General features: G+C 34.5%; 1 long non-coding RNA gene across 1 annotated transcript; it reads right to left on the bottom strand.

Moving 5' to 3' along the window:
- Positions 1-2,263: 2,263 nt before the first annotated feature.
- Positions 2,264-5,987, bottom strand: LOC106015707 (uncharacterized). The gene is made up of 3 exons (XR_003499418.3): positions 5,796-5,987; positions 5,314-5,405; positions 2,264-2,361 (listed from the first exon to the last, which is right to left on the bottom strand). It is a non-coding gene; the product is annotated as an uncharacterized lncRNA (long non-coding RNA).
- Between the last annotated feature and the right edge of the window lie 811 nt (positions 5,988-6,798).

Genomic DNA, 6,798 nt, shown 5'->3' with positions numbered 1-6,798 from the left:
AACAACTTCTAATAACACACTGACTTTCACCACTTTGCTAGAAGTATCTTTTTTTTCACAGTTTAAAAAAAAAAAATGGGATGAAAAGTACCATCATTTAGGAACTCCACTATGGAAATGTAGAACAAATTATCAAAATATGAATTTGCTACTAGTAACTGTTCAGCACCTGAGAAGTAGTGTGCGTGTGTGTATATATATATATATATATGTATATGTGTATATAAATAGTACTTACATTCACAATTCAGTATAGAAAAGGTACTCAGCATGAAAAGTTATGACTAATAGAAGAATTGCTTACCTTAAATGTCAGCTTTCCTTGCAATCTTGATTTTTTTGTCTTCATAGCAAGTGTCTCCAGGTAGTAGTGGAATGAGCATTGCCTGCGTCCCTGTGAATGTCTAGAGCAAAGAGGTTAGTCTGTGATATATTGGTCTCTCTAATCTCTTCATATCCTCCCTGGTGCAACTGAGTATTTTGTCTAGCTCTTAATACTGAACACAGATTGCAAAATCAGTGATTCCAACCCAACGTAGTAACAGTCATTTGAATCCACATACTGTTTTATAACATAACCCTCTTATGTAAGGTTTAGTCTAATCAAGATATACTTTACAAAGAAAGCCATTATTTTCAGATATACCATAGTGCTATTCCCTTTGATTGTCCTTGGCTATTTTATTATGTAATGTTTCACATAATCCTTTTTAATGTAGAAAACTAACAGCAATATACTTACAGACAGCATGTGAACAAAAGGATTTAAAACATAGCTGGCTCTGATCCCAAAACCTTTTGCCACGTGCCCCACACTCACACGCATAAACTGAATTCTGGACAGCTGCCAGTAGCTGCTTACCTTTCTGTCTAAGTTGTTGTCTAACCACTTTGATAACTACCGTTCCTCAAGCAAGCTTAGGAAATGAGCTGGGATTTCTCATTTAGTTAGCAACATATTTGGATGGACTGTTTTTATCAGCATTATATTCAAATTATTTAACACTTCTTTTTCTTTTATAACTAGCAAAATGTGTTTTGTGTTTTTTTTCTTTCTTTTTTTTTTTTTTTTTCTTCATAATAGCTTCGCCAAATTATTTGCCAACTTCAGCAGATTCCTAAATTCATTGATGGGAGATAGTTTCATAATATCCAGTCTAGTATTTTTTAATCTCATTTATTTATTTTTTCCCTCTCAATTATCTGTTAGTAGAATTAAAAAGAACAAACCCAAACCATAGCTGAAATGAGCTGACCTAGCATGACTGCTTCTGAAAGACCAAAGCAGATTACATCACATGAGGATTACAGATTAAGATTACTGTACTGATTGTATGAATGCCTATGAAGAGTTCAGACTTTCTTTTTCTTTATTGAAACTTTAGCATTGGGTCAGGGGGTAGATTTTCTCTGTATTATTTACAATATTTCAAGATGAATGGAATTTCCTCTTGAAAAGGACAGTTGTTTTTTTTTAAATCTTTTTAGCAACTGCCCTCATATGAATTCATAATAGTCAAGTCATTCTACATTCTATGTAGAATTTAAGAAATTCCTATAGACAGAAAAACAGATAGTTTTGTAGTAACTGTCCCCAGGATGAGATTAAATTGAGGTGGCTTCTGTTTCTACTGTGACACAAAACTGTCAGCATAGCCAGTGCCTAATCCTTTACAATAATACACGGCAATACCTTTTAAGTCTGATCATGTTTTTGATTATGTGCAGATATATCCATATGTATGTACACCTATAAAAAAAAAAAAACAACAATCTGCACTATACACATGCAGGCAAATTGTTCATTAATATATATAAATAATTTAAATATTGTGAAAATTCCTATCAAAAGTTACATTAATTTCTCTGATCTAATGGTTGATGCTTATTTTAGGCTACTACAAAATAAAGATACTTACCTTTGTTTTCCTTCAACTCTGTGACTTTTCAACTTTCTAGTTGAGAGACTAAGTTGTCTCCATTGACTGAAGCTATTAATTTTGGATTGGAAATCTGAAACTTTAGATGATAGGTTTTCATCTCAACAGTCTCCTGGCCATTTAGTTCCTTAAACTGGTGATGAAACTAGTGAACTGCTTGAATTGGCCCTCCCACAGTGCTTACAGTGAACAGACTGTGGCTGTGAGACTAGGGGACTACCAGATTCTTTATTTTATATATATAAAAGTTTTCAGCTGTAATAGTTATGATGAAAACAAGAAAACAATCTTTTTCAAATATCTGGCATCTGAACACAAGCTTCCTGTTACTGGTAGAATTATGAGCAGAAATTCTGTGTATGCAAACATTAGTCCATGTTATCTCCAGTATTCTTCTTAACTCTCCTGCAAAGTAATCTGTCTGTATACGGATGGAGAGAATAAAAGGTTATAGGCAACTGCTACATCTCTGCCTCCATGTTTTTAAAGCTTTCTTTCCAGTTCAAGACAGCTATTGTTTCAACTTTACAAGGAACAGTGGTTACTTTGCTAGAGAAAATCTCAGAAGCCGACTTCATTTTCATTTCCCATATGTTCCCTCATACGACATTTTCCCATTCTTGCGTACCAGACTGATCTTGCTGTGTCTTGGGAGACATGATTTTGCAGAACATGTAGGGGGTCGCAGAACAAAAAGAGGCTTCTGGAGTCATGTTTTAGGACTTGCTCCAATAAAATCATTAGATTATTTCTGAAGAAAACTGTATTTAAATGGGTATACAGTCTGTTTTGCAGGCCTCTGAGTAACAGAGCATATTGTTTATTTTAGTTATTTTGCTTTTATGCTTTTAATTATCTCTTTCTGCTAATATTTCTTTCCTGAAAATGTGTCTTTTCCACAATGTTCCAAATATCTTACTCCCATAAATAAATAAATAAATATTCATTGATAATCTCTTCCAAAGATATCTCAGCTAAGAATGTAGCTGTAACATTTAAACTGTAACATCTCCTTGCCAACGTATAAAGTGATAAAACTGGTTGAAATGTTTCAGAATTTTGACGACCAGAACATGTGAAATATAATTTCACACTTTAACCACTTTAATATTTTTTTTTAAACCTAAATACCAATTTTCCATTTTTATTCTTTATTCAGCAAGATTTAGTCACACACATCCATTGAAGCTAGAAAGTGTAGTGAATGAAATTGTTATCCTATTGATGTCAGTTGTATTTTTGTCATTAACTTCTGTGGACTCAGGATTTTTTTTTACACTGCTTCCTCATGCATTTATTCTTCCTCATACTTTTTTAGTGTAGAAACTACGTAACCTACATACAAATAGTATACAAGAGATTAGTCTAAATTCTAAAGAACTTTGGAAAAATAAACCTTTGTAGTTTATAGCTCTCTAATTTGTTATTTCTACCTCTCAAGTACCCATTCAGCATATAGACATAATTTCAGTAAATAATTCAGAATTATAACAACTTTAATAATTATTTTTAAACAGCCATCTGTAGCTTTATTCTTAGAATATGCTTCAATATGTATGTACCAGCGAAATAAGGCTGATTAAATGCATTCATATTTCAAGCACAGAACCTCTTAACAGTTAATTGGATTGACATCTTCTCAAAAGAGATGCACCAGCAGGTGGCTTTTGAATTTGATTTAAGTCTACAACTGCAAATCATTGATCAGTGGCAAGACCCTACTGACTCTTTTTAGTCCTGAATCAAGAGTTACACCATCTGACAATGGTCATAACTTGTGAGCTCTGCAATGCAGCCCAGCTTCTGTGGACCTTCCTCATGTACTCAGTTTATGGAAGGAGCTATAATTTATACAGTGACAATATACCAGATAATGTCAGTACAAGAGAAACAAATATTTTTCCTTTACACAGGAATTTGTTCAGCTGCATAACAGCTTCATCTCTAAAGGAAATCACAGTTTGCAGGAACCAGTTATAAGGTAACTTCCACACATTGATGCCAATGGGACTGCATGAGAAGAAACAAAGCATGAATTGTGACGTGCGTTTATGTTCAGCCACAATCCTATTTCCTTCCCTCAAGCTTGAAGGTGGAACTTTGCTTTTTCTAATATCTATTATAAATCACATTTCTTTCCATTGCCTGCAAGCCTGCTAGACATTTCCAGAGGCATAAACAGAATCAAAGCAAGACAACTGTGCTGTTAGTGCAAATGCTTTTCATTTCTCCAACCAGTTTAACTCTTTGCTAACTAACTCTTAATGATTTCCTAAATGATGCATAAATATGATTTTTTTTGCAATATAAGTTTGATTGAAGCTTTCCTATATTGGAGAAACATCTGTAAATGCAGTTTACGTATTTGCTCCTAATATTTTAGGCAAGCTTTTTTTGCCACTTGCTGCCACTTGCTGCCAAATTCACTTCTCCCTCCTGTAAAAATATGCAGTGGATTAATCACAGACAGGACTGGATCTATTTCTTGCATGGTTCTCCCACATCTACTGTAGTACCAGAAGGAAGAATTCAAAGGTTTTGTTTGCTTCAAACTGGGGTAAAATATACTGAATATTCCTAGATATGATTCATCTAGAGACTCATCTGATGAGTTCTGAAAAAAATATATATTACCTTCTGCAGCTATGGAGATAGAATGTTCCCAAATTCAGTACTATTAATTGACTTGTAGTTATAAATGACAAGAAATTTAATTCTATTTCTAGGACTGTGTGGTCATCTGACAGAACAGTATGTTCAGTTAACAGTGATGAAAGAACTTAAATAATGACCAAAAAAAAAAAAAAGAGAGAACTGTGCATTCATATTTTGTGTTTGCTTACTTGTTTTTAATTTCCATTTTGTATACACTTTGTCATGATTTTCTACCTTTCATTTGATTGAATTGTAATTACTAGAAACATTGCCTATAGTTGTATAGCTTCCTAAAAAAACATCTGATGTAATCCTACTTTCATAAGAATATCAATCAAAAAAAAAGAATACTGTTACAGTGTAAAAGAAAGAAAATTAGGTCTGCAAGAAGCATCAGAAGAAAAAAAAAAAAAAAAAGTTGTGCTAAAAGCAGAATTAAAGTGTTTATTTCAACCTCTATTTAAAGATCACAAGTAGTTAGCTTCTGTAATCAAATAGTGCAAACATAAAATGCAGACAGAAGGAAAATTTCATAAAGATGAGCTACAGAAGTAACAGAACATTTTTCTGTAATAAATAAATAAATAAAAGTTTTTCTCGTAGCTACCTTCCAGCTGGAATTAATTATTTACCTCGTCCTTCTCACTGCAGGAAAAACAACTCCTTGCAATTTTCCTTATCTAAAGAAATCACTGAATGACATGAATGACACAGTTACCTTGTGACAGGGGTTCTCTTCTCTTCGGGAAGCCAATATCACCACATCCTTTTCCCTGACCTGTATTCTGTAGCAGGGCACAGATATGGTAGCTGCAGAGAGAGGTCACGATAACTGTATTAAACAGAAAGTTCACAAAGAAGTTTCCACTGAAACTATTTCTGTAAGCTTACAAAAGTCTTAAGGTAGCGCATATAGTCAACAGACACGCTAGGTTGAGAAAAATTTCTGAATACTTTTATTGCTTATTTCTAGAAGCAGCCAAATGTCTTAGGGCATTTTGTCTGATGACTAAGTAAAGCACACAGATATCAACTTCAGTGGAACAAACAAAATGCAAACAGCCCAAACAACAATTATAACTATTAAAAAATAAAAATAGAAAATCTAATGTAGGAATAGATTCCTTCCCAGACCTGTTTACATTCGTTTACGGTTAGTTCATGGGACAAAAAACAAGGAATGTTATAATCCTGCTTTACCTAGAAACAGACCTCTCTCTGAAAACTCTCTGGGGAACAGGTTGATCTTTTTTTATGGTGTGCATTGGAGCACTAGAGAGAAATACAAGAAATCCAATAGGAGGTTCACTAAGTCACATATATCATGACTTGTATAAACCTTCTTTTCTATTCAAAGTGCTAAATTATCTGAGTTCTGCTAATAAAATTAATCTGAATAAAGTTCTTGTAATTTAATTAATTAAGATGTGAGTTCAGCTGGTCTCCATTTGTTGCTGATTTTTGTAAGCCAATTGCTGATTGATACTAGGTCAGGCAGTGTCCCCAGGCAGCTGGTACTGAGAAACAATTTGAATTCACCCCAAAAGCACATTCAGAGAAGGAAGAAAAGATTTTTTATATTGAAGTCCACATTAACAAATGTTTTTCTGCTTCTGTTTTATGACCTGCATTTTAGGATGTGTTAAAAACATCATAGCCAGCTGGGAAAAAGAGGTGATTCTCTCACTATATTTAGCATTGGTGTGGCATCACCTTGAATATTGTGTGCAGTTCTGATATCTGCAATATAAAGATGTTGTTAAGGTACTTGAAACTGTCCAAAGGAGGGCAACAAACTTGGTAAAAGGGCTGGAAAACATGTCCTATGTGGAGAAGCTGAGGACACTTTGTCTAGTTTGGAGAAAAGGAGGCTGAGAAGCAACCTCATTGCTCTCCACAACTTCTCAAGGAGGGGAAGTGGAGGGAGAGTGTAGGTCTTTTCTCCCTGGTAACCAGTGATGGGACATGTGGGAATGGCACAAAGCTGAGCCAGGAGAGGTTCAGACTGAATGTTATGAAAAATTTCTTTACCATGAGGATGATCACACACTGGAACAGGCTTCCTAGAGAGGTGGTTGACATCCCATGCCTGTTCAAGAGTCATTTTGACAATGCCCTCAAGAATATGCTTGAACTTTTGGGTAGCCCTGAAGTGGTCAGGCAGTTGGACTAGATCTCTGCATGTCCCTTCCAACTGAACTAT

This window comes from Anas platyrhynchos, chromosome 1 (assembly GCF_047663525.1).
Source record: "Anas platyrhynchos isolate ZD024472 breed Pekin duck chromosome 1, IASCAAS_PekinDuck_T2T, whole genome shotgun sequence".
NCBI lineage: Eukaryota > Metazoa > Chordata > Aves > Anseriformes > Anatidae > Anas > Anas platyrhynchos.
Note: the sequence above shows the minus strand (reverse complement) of the source record. Positions and strands in the feature narration are given on the sequence as shown.